The sequence below is a fragment of the Cyprinus carpio genome, chromosome A4, assembly GCF_018340385.1.
Source record: "Cyprinus carpio isolate SPL01 chromosome A4, ASM1834038v1, whole genome shotgun sequence".
NCBI classification, from domain to species: domain Eukaryota; kingdom Metazoa; phylum Chordata; class Actinopteri; order Cypriniformes; family Cyprinidae; genus Cyprinus; species Cyprinus carpio.
In genome coordinates, this window is record NC_056575.1 from 19644595 (window position 1) to 19660517 (window position 15923).

The 15923-nt window shown below is 38.0% G+C and overlaps 1 protein-coding gene across 1 annotated transcript in view; it reads right to left on the reverse strand.

Annotated features, from left to right (window-relative positions):
* LOC109046020 (NACHT, LRR and PYD domains-containing protein 3-like) overlaps positions 1-15923 on the reverse strand; it is a 435468-nt gene that overhangs the window by 133312 nt on the left and 286233 nt on the right. The window lies entirely within an intron of this gene.

The following is a 15923-nucleotide window of genomic DNA, read 5'->3' on the forward strand; positions in this document are numbered from 1 at the left end:
TCTACGTCACAGTGAGAGCAATCTTAGAACAGGGCGTTCTGAGACAGTGCTTATGAATTATTGAGATTGTAAAAAAAAACACTGGGTGGATTTTTATCATTCTAGGGTGGTTTTGCTCACACACTGCCAACACACATGGCCCGATTACAGCTCTACCATAGAGAGCATGCTGATCAGCTACATCACTGTCCACAAACTCCATAGTGAATGAAAGGCAATATCTATCTCTATCTATCTCTGTATGTCTATCTATCTGTCTGTCTATCTGTATCTATCTATCTGTCTGTCTATCTTTCTGTTTTTTTTTTTTTTAAGCTAATTCAAATCAATATATATTCATTTTTACAATATTAGGAAGAATTACATTATAATAAAACCTATTCTGACAGGATCTGATCTGAGAAAAGGATTACCTTATCATAGGTTTACCCTCTGGGGTGTCAGCACATACTGCTACCCTCAGCGTGGCACAATGACACCTATTTAAGGAGGAATAGTGAAAAATTTCAGCTGATTGTTTTCTTCACCAGTACCTATTTTAAACTCGTCTGATTGGTTATTGCATCATGACCTCAACAGAGACGTGTGTGATTCGTTGTAAAGCTCAACGTTTAGAATAAATTAATAAAAAGTCATCTTGCACGCCACGTGAGCAACTGCCACAACACGTTTAATTTATTTTCACATATCACTTCAAAAGTGACAGTTGCATTAGATTATTTAGATTGTGTAGGGTGCATTTTCTTACCTCCTTGTCTTGAATGTGCATTTCTGTTGATTTTGGAGGGAGCAGGGTAATTGTGTCTCATAATGTAGCAATACATTTCCTCGTTACCTTCACCTAGTTACTGTGTCTCTCGCAAAACTACCTTTTCAAAAATATTTTCTTATGTTGCTATAAATGCTATAATGATTTTATGATAAATATGTTCACTGATAAAATTGAATAATTGAATAACATAAAATACATTATTACAAATTAGTAAATTATAATTTGTAGCTCACCATAATTTGAGTAGCTTGCTTAATTTGGATTTGTTGCAAAATAAAAACATCTATCTGTCTTTCTCAAGCCAACCTAAAGTTTGTCTTGACTAACTTTTTGTTAATATTTTGTCAGATTGGTGAAGTCACTGGGTGCATAGTGCATTTGAGGGCAGGGACCGACAATGTGGAGTTCCAGGGCAGACAACTGGAGACACAGAGCGTGATTTTCGAGGATGTTAGCGGAAAAATTCGGCTGCAATTGTGGGAATCTCAAGTTGGCGTGGTTTTATTTGGAAAGACTTATAAATTCTCCAATTTGAGCACCCGGGAGTTTCATGGTGAGCTTTGAGGAGGTTAGACCTTTGTCAGGTCTTGGTGCAATTGTTCCCTGTGACGTCAGAGAAGATCCAATTATTTCTGTGTGTGCTGAAATAACCAGAGCGGAGGTGGTTGGCTCCCGTACGTGCGGGAACTGCAGGTGTGCTCAAATGAAGTTTGACCTGAAGAAGAAATATCATAGATGCATGAAGTGCAACATGTTACAGAAGACGGGAATGTATACGGCCAGTGCCATTGCTAATGTGACTGTACTCAGCGATTCTGGAGAGCTTAATGTGTGTATTAACAATTATGTGCTGCACAAGTATTTATGGAACTGTGACCTCACTCGTCTGCTGCAGGATGCTCAAGACATGGAAGAGCATTTGTTAGAATGTGGTTTTCTGAAACTCCACATTCAGAATAACAATGTGGTCGCTATGGTCAAGGCACCAGAGCAAACTGTGTCTACGTCTGAGGCATGCTCGTCTAAATCTTCCATGTCCGGATCAGCTGAAGTGGAGTCAGTGTGTGCAGGAGGTGATTTGGAGTTGCTGTGTGCAGCAGATGAAGAGGAGTCTGTGTGTGCAGGAGGTGATTTGGAGTTCCTGTGTGCAGCAGATGAAGTGGAGTCTGTGTGTGCAGGAGGTGATTTGGAGTTGCTGTGTGCAGCAGATGAAGAGGAGTCTGTGTGTGCAGGAGGTGATTTGGAGTTCCTGTGTGCAGCAGATGAAGTGGAGTCTGTGTGTGTGCAGGAGTGCAGCAGATGAAGCGGGCCTGAATCCGAGTCTATGTACATAGCCTAGGTGAACAGGTGCAGCAGACGCAGTGTGTGCTATAATTGAATCCGAATCAACAAACATAACCTAAGTAAAGTTTATTGATGTTGAAGTAGCAGTACATATGTTACGTTTTCTGATATTTGTATATTTGTTATTTCTGGATATTTCCTGAACCATGAGAGGAATATAAATGGAAAGTTGTATAAGCAAATCACATAAAAAGCTCTTTTTTCTGTTTGTGGAAATCAGGATATAAATTATGGACGAGTTAACATTTGGGGATGTATTCGTTAAATGACCATGGTGTTGATGTGCTTGACTGGCCTGCAAACTCACCAGACCTGAACCCCAGAGAGAATCTATGGGGTATTCTCAAGAGGAAAATGAGTAACAAGAGACCAAACAATGCAGATGAGCTGAAGGCCACTGTCAAAGAAACCTGGGCTTCCATACCACCTCAGCAGTGCCACAAACTGATCACCTCCATGCCACGCCAAATTGAGGCAGTAATTAAAGCAAAAGCAGCCCCTACCAAGTATTGAGTACATGTACAGTAAATTAACATACTTTCCAGAACGCCAACAATTCACTAAATGTTTTAGGAAGTATTCTAATTTGTTGAGATCATGAATTGGTGGGTTTTTGTTAAAAGCCATCTAGACTGAACAATTCCTTGACCATGTGACTAAAAAACCAAATGTGAGACATTCAGACTGACCAATCAGCAGATTACAGCTTCACAATTAGCAGACCCCCGATGCATACACATGCTGGCCTACAGGCTTTGATCACAATAGTGCTAGTGCATGCCAGAGCCAGTCGTGTTTCCACTGTCATTTCTGGGGCTTGATCAATTCAATTCAATTCAAGTTTATTTGTATAGCGCGTTTTACGATACAAATCTTTGCTAAACAACTTTACAGAAAATTACTTTTCTACAATATTTAGTAGTAGCTTATCAGTGGTAACTGTCAGTTTATGTGCATATGATAGGAATTTTCAGAAAAATGAATACAAGACGTAGTCAACCAGACGATGAACACTATTAACAGCAATTATTATATGATGCAATCACACTTGTAGCAAAATGTGGTAGTTCTGTATGTTGTCTCTGGGTTAGCATCATCTGAGGTCCTCTGAGGGGTTGGCATCATCTCTTCTCAGGTGTTCTGGAGCTTGTGTAAATCCTAGTTACCATTTTCGGCCCGCCGAATACCTTGGACCAAATGGGCCATGTGGGTCTAGAAGAGTGGTCATGAACAAAGGTGTTTATCTGAGTTCGAGACAGTCAGCACCGCTGCATCCATGTTTTCATATGAAGCTACCAGCTAGCATCAACATTTAAGACATTTAAAACAATGGCAGAACTCACTTGCAGACACCAGCGAGTGTCTGAATTAACTTACAATTGCGACCCAATAGGAATTCTGATCACCGTATGAGGCAGAAATGTATTATACATGATGAAAAAGGCTGCATATGCTAACAATCACCATTATAAAAACACGTTATGATTATGAAAATACCAAAGACCGTTTGAAGAACTTAGAAAAAATCATATGTGGTTATAATCATGTATTTATTTGGTATAATATTTCTACCTCCTCCATTGTTTATGCCGGACTTCTGCATCCGCAAGTCATTAATTTCATATACTCTGTGTAACTCGTATACCTGTCTGTCTGTGAGCTCCCTCTGTTGCTTTGGCTGAAAGGATAACAGTACAGTGAGACGGGATAGCGGTCAAACCTCCACAGAGTACATGCATCAAGAAAAATTAATGCTCATTCTTTCTAAATAAATTTGACAGAAACATACAAGGGTTTGTCAGTATTTTTCTGTAGTGTTATATGTGTACGTATTTGGACCTAAAAGCCCTAATGGAGTTGTTTTGTGCGTTCCTGTAGTCACAAATAAACCGAGCAGCTGCGACTGAACAAGTATGTGTTCTCTTTTAATGTGAAATTATGATAGTTTGATTTAGAAACCTAACACAAATCAATACAACCATAAAAAATAAAAAATATCCATTTTAATCATAAATCATATAAAATATCTATGTAAAATCATTTTCCTCCAATAAAGAAAAAACACATAACTAAACTGTAAGTTCATTTTTCCCCTCACCAGTGACTTGCTGGGGTTGTGTGACGTTTGCTTCAAAGAGGAGTGTTAAGGGAAGGTTTTAAAGTAGCGCTGGTCCGACAGTGGAAATACAGCTTGATTCTGGGCTCGTGTCTTGAGGTGTGAGGCTATTGGCCCAGCGTGGCTATATTTTACCAAGCTCAATGACAACAGCGTGATAAGATTCTGACAGGTAAGCTTAATGATTAGCAAACAAATAAACAAAATCTGGTAACTTGTAGTGGTACATGCTTGTGTTCTATTTAAGTTAACGTTTCTTTCTGTGCGCGGTGACTACGTAACAATAGATATTGTTTGGATGGTTAACCTGTCCATCTTCTCGGTAAGTAGAAATCAAAATAGATCACCTTAGTGTAAAACACTTAGGTGAAATAGTTTAGGAAAATTATTTTGCTAAATCATGTAGTAAAACATCTCTGCAAATGAACATCAACTTTCATAACCACACACACACACACACACCAATTTCCTCTTTCTCACTCTTGGCCTTCCAGAACATGCTGTCATCCTGGATGTGAGAACGAGGTGAAATAACCTGTTCCTCTTGGTGGAGTGATTCCTGGAGCAGTTCCCTTTCATCCTGGCCACCTCCGCGGACCCTCGGCTTCAGAGATCAATGGAGAAGGACAGCTAAAGAATTTTGTGATTAGCTTATAATATTTTCAGCATTTTCAGTCTGAACCATTGTGCTCATAAAACTATAGTCCAGCTAATGAAACTGATGATATTTTTCAGACTGCAGAGAGACTCTGATGAGGACTTCAGAAAAGCAGAACAGTTTGTCAAAGATACAAAGATACTTTACACTTAAACAATCTGTGTCTCTGCTGAAAGGAGCCCAACCTTGGGTCAGATTCTGATCTTGAATAAACTCCAGCACCACTTCACAGTTAATGATGAGGACTCCTCCTTCACAAAGACCTTTGAGGACACTATCTGGAATTACCTCTCAAGAAGATACCAGGTCTGTAGTGTAAACCTGTTGTATTCTCACTTGTTTTCATTAGGATTACTCAGGCACTCACACTGTTTTTGTCTTGCAGGATGGCAACATCAGGCAGTTCTTGGAGGAGCGCACAGCCCTGGATCCCAGATTCAAATCTGAAGATGCAGATGAAATGTGGACCAGACTGGAGGAGGAGCTGATGAAAAGGACCTCAGTACTGGTGTTAAATGTTATTGGAAATCTTCTACTTCTCTTGAATTGTAGTTTAATATATATGACCCTCATACTCTATTGAATACAGACTCAGGGTGAGCAGATACACTGTAAAAAAAGATTAGTTGACTCAACTTAACTAAGTCAAGTCATCTTGTTGCTTTGACTGAGTTAATTTGAGTCAACTTATAGTGTCAAGTTTATTATACTTCAAAACATGAATTGATGCAACATGCCGTCTGTTGACTCAACTTCCTGTATCAAGTAAGTTGGACTTTAAAATATTATTTGAGATAACTTTAAGAGATGTTGATTGAATTTATTTGATCAAGTTCCTACAACTGTGAATCAAGTTGGCTAAACATGGAATACATAATTGATACAACTCGCGATTTGTTGACTCAACTTTCTGTATCAAGTAATGTGGACTGGAAAACATTACTTGGGAGAACTACAAAAGATGTTGGTTTAAATTGTTTTATCAAGTTAGGGCAACATTTTTTTTTTCTCATGCTCTATTGCCAAGTTACTTGAGTTTACAGAAATTGCTAGATTTCAAAAATGTAAGCAAATATCTTCAAAAACATCTACATGAGAATTGGCCAGTCAAACTTAAATATTAACACGAAAAAAAAGCTGAAAAGTAAGAGATGAAATTATATAAAAAGTAAGAGATGAAAGAGATGAAATCCAATTCAATAAGGACCTTTATTAAAACCCCAACAAGTGCAACTTCAACCAGCCTTGCTTTAAAATTGAGACATCAAAAAAAGACCTTCCTTGGGACATGTTCAAAATTTTGCCTTTACACTCTCTAACACACTTTTGCTTGGGGCTGCTTACTAACTGAAATTACACTGTTCCACAAATAATAATATAATACATAAAAATAAGTGCAGCCTTCCTTTGGGGGAAAAAAATAACTCTCCGAATTCAACTGAGTCCATTGTTGTGGATGTTCAGAGTTGCTGCAGTAAAGATTTGTAAAAACAAAAAAAATACTGTATCTGAGAAACTTGCTCGAATGTCAGCCAGAAAATGAACACATTCAAACATTACAGGAATCTCCACTCTGTTCATATTTGCTCTACAACATAAAATTACAAATTAGTGTCTGCAAGAGACATTTCCTCCACAGAGAGCAATAGACATCTGTTAGAACATAAAAACATAAACTGTTGTGACCCACAGAAGGGCTTTACATTTATTTCCTCTTACTACATAGTGGACAAATGGCAAGAAAATGAAGAAAACATAGTGGAAAAATGCAGAAACATCCTCCTGAGCCATCCCTCTAACTGAGCAGTTTTATTCTTTAGAGAGTGGACCCTGGGAGGGAACATCTCAGACCCGATTCCCATGAACAGGCGATGAATCACCTCAAAAGTATATTTTCATCTCTTTTGGATAGTCAAGGTTCAGCATGTACAGCAGGCCCATCAGGTTCACAAAAGCGTTGGGTACATCACCAAGATGACGCATGACAATCTTTTCCTCAATGACAATGGCAACATCGTTGTAGGAAACTGGAAGGGGCTCTTTCACATCTTCAACGACCAAAAAGGATTCCAATCACCATTCCTTTGATGAAGTCCTCCCCAGGATCTGTTGGCTTCATGCAAAAACTGTCAAACAAAAAGGTGCCTGTGCTTTAGACATGTTTTGCTATATAGTGTATCCACACAGAGGATGCCTGAAATGATGTGTAACCATGCCCATTGTGAACTAGTTTTTGTATCATGAAACAACATTTTGCTGCTTACCTCACATCTCTTCATCAATGTAGAAGGATTTTCCTTCATGTACCATGGCAGTCCCTGCAAAGCTGATGCTCTCTTCCTTTGGTTTGATGCCTGCAAAAACACAATACGTGAATTCAGTTGATATCAGAACTCTGGTTTTTGTCAACCCTCAAATGACGGAAACTGAGCTTTTTAGTTCAAAGAGGTAACTTGAACTCTGGCCTTCTCTCCATTTACTCCATCTTACAGAGCCATTTCCTTATTTATTCAGTCTGTATCAAATGCCTATCCAAGTACATTAATTAGAGGAGGTTTTTGTCTGTAATCTGCCATAATCTACATTCATACTTTACTTTCCCCCTTGCAAAAAACCCACGTCTGATCTCCAACTGGCGGTCTGCGTGACCGTTCACCCCCACTGCTGCGCGTTGCCATGGATACAGAGTGTAACGGCACACATATAACTACACATGAAAACAATCACCTATCACTACGTGTTTATACCGCATCTAACTCAACATAAAAAATAGTCCATACACTACGGCGGTGGTGGTCAGTGTTTTTTTTGCACTCCTCTTCCCCCCACGGACCATGAGTGTTGCTCTGTTATCTCGCTGTCGTCTGTTTATGCTGTGCCAGGTTGATTGAGTGCGAGCAAAGCTTCTTGTACGTGTCGCGACCATCGCGACATCACGTAAATTGGCGGATTGACCCAGGTATAATGTTCCCACTGTTCACACATTTTTCCATAATAATGAGGACAGGTCTCGCACCGCTTCACTTGTATAAGAGTATATTATCGGTGCCGAATACTTGTTAATGTCGAATATGAGGCTCAACATTAAATACTTGCTGTAACACTCCGGCGCTAACATGCTAACGTATTTACAAAAAACGAACGAACATGAAATATTCATCACAGGTTATGTTTACGGATCATTTGAGACTGAGAGACTGTAGTGCCGAAATTTGCACCCTGCCAGATTATGCACCCCCTGGTATTGGTAGGTTTAGGAGTAGGTGTGGGCTCGGCTCCAAGAAAAAAAGATGGCGGTCAGCTTGGATTTTCCAGAGTTGAACATGGCACGTGACGTCACTGCGGGCGCATGCGTGTTGGTTGAATTGTCCACGACCTATTTTTATGAAGTGAACTGAACGGATTATTATGAGTTTTTAATGAGTTTCCGCGCTTTTTTCAAGTTGAAGTTGTTGTAACTCTTCTTGCTTTGTTGTAATGGGCAATGAGTGCTCTCAGCTTGACAACAATAGTCCCTCTGACTAAAAGCCCAAATCATTTTTAACAGAGAGTAGAGAGCAGGTGACCATGATGACAATCATCTCATCTGACAAAAACAACAACAACAATAAAAAATAAATACAAAGACTTTCTATTTTTTCCCATTTAATTTTCAGATGAGAATTAACTTGTTCACATTTACCTTGATAATGTTTTATATTTTTCTGTATTTCTTTACTTATTAGTTCACAGAAGAGGCCAAAGCTCTCTGCCCTTGAGGAGCTGTTTGCTGTGGAGGACATGGCAGCTGAAGCAAGACCAGAGATAAAACACTACAGATTACTTCATCTACACTGTCCTCAGAGTCCAGTAACCAACTCCTGCGTGATTTAAAGATCTTAAAACTGCTTGTACTTTATTAAATATATTTACACTGATATATTGTGTGGGTTACATTTTGTTCCTTTGTGCAGTGGCTCAGGACAGTCTGTGCAAAATAAAAGTCAACAACCTGAAAATATAAAACCAAAGTTTCTCTGAGGTAATGTAATCTTGTTAAAATGGATTTCATAAAATTGGTATTAAAAAAAAATATTGTTCAGGAACCGGTATCAAAGTCAAGGTATCGGTATCAAACATTTTAGGTTTGGGACAGGAGAGCAGAAGTCTTCTATCGTTTTCAGTCCTACAGCTGCAGGGCTTATTAGCTTATAGCTTTAATAAATGTGGCTTTGATTATGAGATATTAATCAACAGGTAATACATTTTTACATATTTAAATCAAGCATTTTGTAAGTGAAAGTTTAATTGCTGTTAGTCTTTAAAAATCATTTGAAAAATACTCATAAAAAAGTAAAATATATACTAGTAACAGATGACAAGAACTACTGGAATTGCATAGTTCAGCTCAATTTAGAGGATGTGCTGGTGTTTGCTTCTGGGGCACTTGCCTTTGGTTTTAGAGAAACTCCAACAACTGAGTTTCTGCATGAAAACCTGAATAGAAGCAGGCGGATGTTCCCAGAAACACCTGCAGCATAACACTGAAGCTCCCAGTAGATCTGGACTATGAAGACTTCTGCCCAGAATGATTCTGAGGCAATGATACTTGGCTTTGTTATTCAAACTGTGTTGTTTGTTAAAAATCATAAAGGAAATCATAAATAATATCATAAATACAATGATACTGAGGCAATGATACTTGGCTTTGTTATTCAAACTGTGTTGTTTGTTAACGTCAATAAACATTTAACAGATTTAACTCTATTGGTGTGTGTATATTTGCTTTCTAACTGGTTATATCTGTATTTTTGCTAGAAACATAGGATCTAACAGAATGGAGTTTTAATGTGATTCTGTTTCTAAGTAAGTTGAGTATTCATGCTCAGTGTAGTTACTGTATGTTACTGTGTCACAGGAGAACTGATCTTCCTGATGAGGACGGTTTCTCCAGAAGGATCTCACAGGATCTGAGTTAAAGCAAGGTGTATTATCTGAGAGATGACTGAAACTCCAACTCAAGAGTACAAACATACATTTGTGTTGTATTTCTTTATTTTCTTATCCATCTATGTATTTACTGATTTTTACTTATTATATTTTATTTCACTATTACTTCTGTTTATTCTTATGTTGGTTCTGTATTGTCATCATAAGTAAAGATCTCCAGTAGTCTCCATCTCAAGATTTTTAATAATGTCAAGAGAAAAAGTAATTTCCTAATTGAGTAAAAGTGTTAACTCACAACAGAGTTCACTATCTTCCCAGATATAGAGTGATCTAGTAAGACCTACAGTGCAGAGATTTAGTGAGACCTGGTCTAACATTTTTAGCTATAGTTGGATCTAGTTGGCTTCATTCAAATTTGTTGACAGTGCTACGTATTGGTCAAAAGTTATAAGCGATTCTTTTGTGTTTTACAAGGTTGTCAAATTAGCTTTTTAAAATATTTCCCTTTGAGTTGGTTTGAGTGAACAGTAAACAAGATCTGCAGTTTAAGACATTACCTTGAAAGAACAAAACACAAGATAGTTCTTTTAAAATACAGTTAAGACTACTAAACAACTCTAATAGATGTAAACTAATCTAACACATAAACACACACTCACACATTCACACAAGAAGCAGAAAGAAAGAAAGTAAGGAAAGAATGAGTTTTAAGAGAGTGAGATTATATGAAATCCCAAGATTCTAGCAGCATATCTTAGACCTGAACAACCATCAATCATTAATTCAACCCTCACACTGAGTTTTCCGTGACTTCAGGTGTTAACTGAAGGATGGAAGTGGAGTCCTGCAGGCTGGTCAGAGTTTGAGGAGGGCAAAGACAAAGTAAGAGACACGGCTTTGCAGCAAAACTTAATTAGAAAACAACACTCTTGACAGAAAAGAAACAAAGAAGAAATAAAAAAAAGAGTGAGTAGATGAGCAGCATAGCTGCACCTTAAGCTAAACTCATGTCTAATTGTTCAGAAACCCTCCTGTTAGCCTTGTCTTCACTACATAGACATGAGTTTATCTTGAGGTGCAGCTGTTTCTCCTGCCTTCATATAAATCAAAACATTATCTTCTCACTCACATCGTTCCTAGTTTTTACACTCTTGTAAAAATAGAATTTATACTTGATTACTATACTGAGAATATGAAACAGTTTTACCAAGTATTAACTGATATCAGTATTTGCAAAAAATAATTTGATATTTACATCATAAGAGAACCACACATTCACTGTAAACAACTCAATAGTTATTCATAATGCATTAATTTTGGATAAAAGCATATTATGTCAATGACAGTCAGACATGAATGGAATTATTCAAATGAAGAATGATCTGAAGCATGTTTATATGTAAAGACAGTCTCTGTGGGTTTTAGGGAGGACTCAAAAGGTCTTCCTCGGAGCGGCGTCTTCTCTGAAGAGCTGGAGCGGCTCCTGGTGTGCTGCGGCCGCTGCACAGACTGTCACTCTCCTCCGGAGGTGTCCCTCCACACAGTATGGTTTAATCAACACTCGTTCAGCGGTGAACAAGACTTTTCTGCTGAATTACTTTTTCTCTTCGCACAATTTGGATTTCATGTTCATCACTGAATCATGGATTAAAGATGGCGATCTTACCCCTTTTTTCTGAACTGGTCCCGGTTGACTGTACGTTTGTAAACTCCTCTCGCCAAAATAGACGAGGGGGTGGGTTAGTGACTGTGATGAAAAACTCATCGTGCACAATGTCGCGCCGTCCCTGTGGATATTTACACCAGCTTCGAAGCCCAACTTCTCCATCTCGACTGGGACGGTCCTGTCTGCTTAGGGGTGATCTACTGTCCTCCACATTCAGTTAAGGACTTTCTACAGCAATTCACTGATTTTATTGGTGGTGATTTTAACATTCAAACATTTAAACATTCTGATTATATGCTGTCTGACCACAGGCCTATTTTATTGTCCATGTCTCTTCCCAGTCTTCTTCATGTCTCTACTAAAGCGTCATCTATGTCCCGGGTTTATTCTCCATTAGTTCAGTGAGAATTTTAGTCAGTGCTTTACTAAGTCCTGTTCTCATCTATTCCTGGACTCCCTGTTAGCGGACCTGGATGCGGACAAACATCTGAGTCTGTTAAATAGCGCCTGGCTCGATGTATTGAATGAGACTGTTCCTCTAAAGCCTCTAAACCACAAACCTAAATCTGAATTATGTCATACTGCTGAGACTCTGCTCCTAAGGCAAGATTGTAGAAAGGCTGAGTGTAAGTGGAAAAAGGACAGTCTACACATCTCACTTCAGTTGATAAAGACAGTTTATTAGCTTATCAGAGAGCCGCCAAAGCTGCTAAGGCAACCTATTTTTCAAATTTAATACTACATAATCAGTCAAGACCTAAAGTCTTGTTTTGTGTTATTAATTCTGTTGTTAATCCCCGGTCAATACTATGTCTGTTGTCTCTGTTGCTCTTTGTGAAAGCTTCTCTAGGTTTTTTAAGGAAAAAGTAGTTAAACTAGGACTGGTAACTCATAGATTTATCAGCTGCTTTTGACACTATTAACCATTCTGTATTAATCAATGGACTGAAATCTTGGGTGGGTCTCTCTGGCACAGTTCTGAAGTGGTTCCAGTCATTTTTATCTGACAGGAAATATGTGGTTAGGCTAGGAGAATTTTATTCTTCCACTGCTTCTCTCCCCTGTGACCTTCCGCAAGGCTCTATTTTGTCCCCCTCCTTATTTTCATTATATATTCTACCTCTGGGATCTATTTTTAGAAAACATGGAGTGTCGCTTCACTTTTATGCCGATGATACTCAAATCTATTTACCTTTTAGGAAAAATGATCCACTGGCCATGACTGCTCTTTTATCCTGTCTAGATGAGGTTAAATCCTGGTTATCTCAAAAAATGTTATCCTTAAATGAGGAGAAAACTGAAGTAATTGTTTTTGGCCCTTCAGAAAATATGAAAGCATATATGAAAGGATTTTAGGTCTTCACAGGTACAGAATCTATTTTAGATGACTCATTAAAAATTAGATAAACAAATTTCCACTGTGATTGGGTCCAGTTTTCATCAGCTCAGTATACTTGCAAAAATTAATAATTTCCTCACTGATAAGACGGTGCTAGCTTTTATCACGTCACGTCTCGATTACTTTAACTCATTATACTGTGCATTTCTAAAGCTCAGATTGCCCATCTTCAACTGGTCCAAAATGCTGCCTCTAGATTTCTTTAAAAAAAGAAAAAATGGATCAGTCCACTCCACTTTTAAAGGCCCTTCATTGGATGCCTGTTCAATTAAGAATACATTTTAAAATCTTATTGTATGTTTTTAAATCTTTGCACACAATCAAGCACCCAGCTACCGATCTGAATTGCTGCATCAATACATTCCCTCAAGAATCCTAAGATCTGGTGACCAGAACCTTCTTTAATTCCACATTCCAGACTTAAGTGTAGAGGTGACCGTGCTTTCTCTGTGATTGGTCCTCACTTCTGGAATGACTTGCCAGTGGAGCTCCGAATGACCCCCTAGTCTGACCATTTTTAAGTGTCTTTTAAAAACCCATCTGTTTTCATTGGCCTATTAGGTTTTATATTCCTGCCTATTATATTTTCTATTTGTGTTTTATTTTATTCTGGTTCTTTGTTTTAGTCTGTTTTGTGTGTTCTTGCTACTCTTATGATCTTTTGTTCTTTTTGAGAAGCACTTTGGTCAGTCTTGTGGCTGTTTTAAATGTGCTATATAAATAAAGTAAACTTGAAACAATATACATGTAGCAAGCAGAAGTTCTTTGCCTTGTTTCAACACAATTCTGATCAAGTCTTCAGTGTCTGATTCACTCCAAAATGTTAAATCGCATACTGACAATATACATGTAGCAAGCAGAGCAGGGCTGAGAGCCACGGGAACCGGTGAACATTCACACAACTTTAATTATAAAATAAACAAACAACAAAAAAAGTAAAGCAGCAGCCCCTCACAGATGACCGTCGCATAAAAACATAATAAAGCACAACATGAAGTCCAGGCCTGTCCTCTCTCGTCTTGCACTGTCATCACTCCTTCTTTTATCCTTCCGGATCTCCTTCCTTGAGACTCGCTCTGTTCCCACAGCTCTCGGACACTGCTCTTCTTGCCACATAAATGCTTAATGCTTCTCTTTGGTGTGAATTTTCATGTGCCCGTTAAAGCTTGCTTGCTCTGTGAAACTATTTCCACACAGTTTACATGTAAACAGCTTCTCTCCAGTGTGAACTCTCTTGTGCCTGTTAAAGCTTCCTCCTTGAGTAAAACTCTTTCCACACAGTTTGCAGGTGTAAGGCTTCTCTCCAGTGTGAATTTTCATGTGCCTGTTAAAGCTTCCTCGAGTAAAAACTCTTTCCACACTGTTGGCAGGTGAAATGACTTCTAGATCTAGCCTTCTGAGCTCTTTTTGTGAGGAAGTCTTTGCAGTCTGTGAGCAACTAAATGATTTTTGTCCAGGTATCAATCAAGATGTTTCTTATACTGATATTTATCTTGTATTTCATTCAGGACACAGTCCTGCAGAGTTCAGCCCCAACACACCTACCTTTGGTTTTCAAGTAATGAAGACCTTGATTGAGGTGTGTTCAATTAGAGTTGAAGCTACTCTGCAGGGCTGTGGCCCTCCAGGAACTGAATTTCACATCCCTGGTATTTTTTAAAAATATAGTCCTTTCAACAATGTACAGTTTCACATAGAAACTGTTTGTGAACAATATCAGTCAGGATTTAAGTCCCATTGTAACACGGAAACTGTTTATTAAAGTTACATCTCACTTCTAGAGCTCTTAGATCTTCAACAACAGATCACGACATCCTCTTGGAATTAGCTTGAGAATTATTTTTGTATTTGCAGACAATAATTAATATAGTTTGTGTACTTTCTTTCGAACTGCTAAATGAAATGAAGACATCTCATCAAACAGATCTATGGAGTGTGTACTGACACATAGATTTTTTGTTGTATTTAACAAATAATGAACAATACCCCTCACACAAGCCATCAATGTGTTAGAGGTGTGAACTACCTCCAAACAAACACACAGGGTAGAACCAGGCCCCTGGTTATGGTGGTAACAGACACAACATCAAGATAAGACAGATAATGAGATAATTTCACTCTAAATGCACTTTAAAACAGACAAATGTACCCTTGGTCTATACAGCCCATCCTTTATTCTCTATATATGTTTCCCAGCAGCATTATTTAAAGCTGTTCTAAAGTCCCTCTTCATAGTGTACTCATTCCAAAAAACCTGATGGCACAATTCCAAGAAGTGATCTACAAAATCCTCAATTGGCTTTCCTCCTTGGTGTGATGCCAAATAGTCCATATTTACACAATTTGTGTGGTCTGGTATTCTGTCACATTTTATCCAAGATGAAGAAAAAGACAATACAGTTTCCAAATGAAGGTAATATTTATTATAATTAACTCCAAAGGTTTAACAAACTTGAGCCAATTTGCAAACATACCATGACAACCAATATTAGACAATGAGAGAGAATGTGAGCAACTTAAATACACAAAGGTGAAAAGCTAAATACAAACAGGTGTGCTAGTAAATGTATCCATGGTAACACGTGACTGGTGGGAAAACTAGAACAAGGAAACTGGAAACTAACTGAACAAACTAAAATCCACAATGAGGAAATTAACTGAACTAAATCACAACAATACTTTATTATGCTCCTGAAATAAAACTCAGAAAGATGTGATTCATTGTTTTGGTTAATATTACTCATCTTATACATCACATACAGCCTGTATGATTCAACTTTTCTCCATGGTCAGTGTTAAAAAAAAAAAGCAAACAAAAATCACAATATAATTCAATACTTGTAGAATACATATATAGGATAGAATAAAAATCAATTCAGCACCCAGGTATTGCAATATCATACACCTGCACTCCCGCAATCTAAAACACTTCCACAACAGCAAAATACAAAACTAGCAGTCTTTATTTTTTATTTTGTTTAATTTTTATTACTTTTTGTTTGAATTTCCCAACATTTTATAACAGTAGCCAGGTGGCGA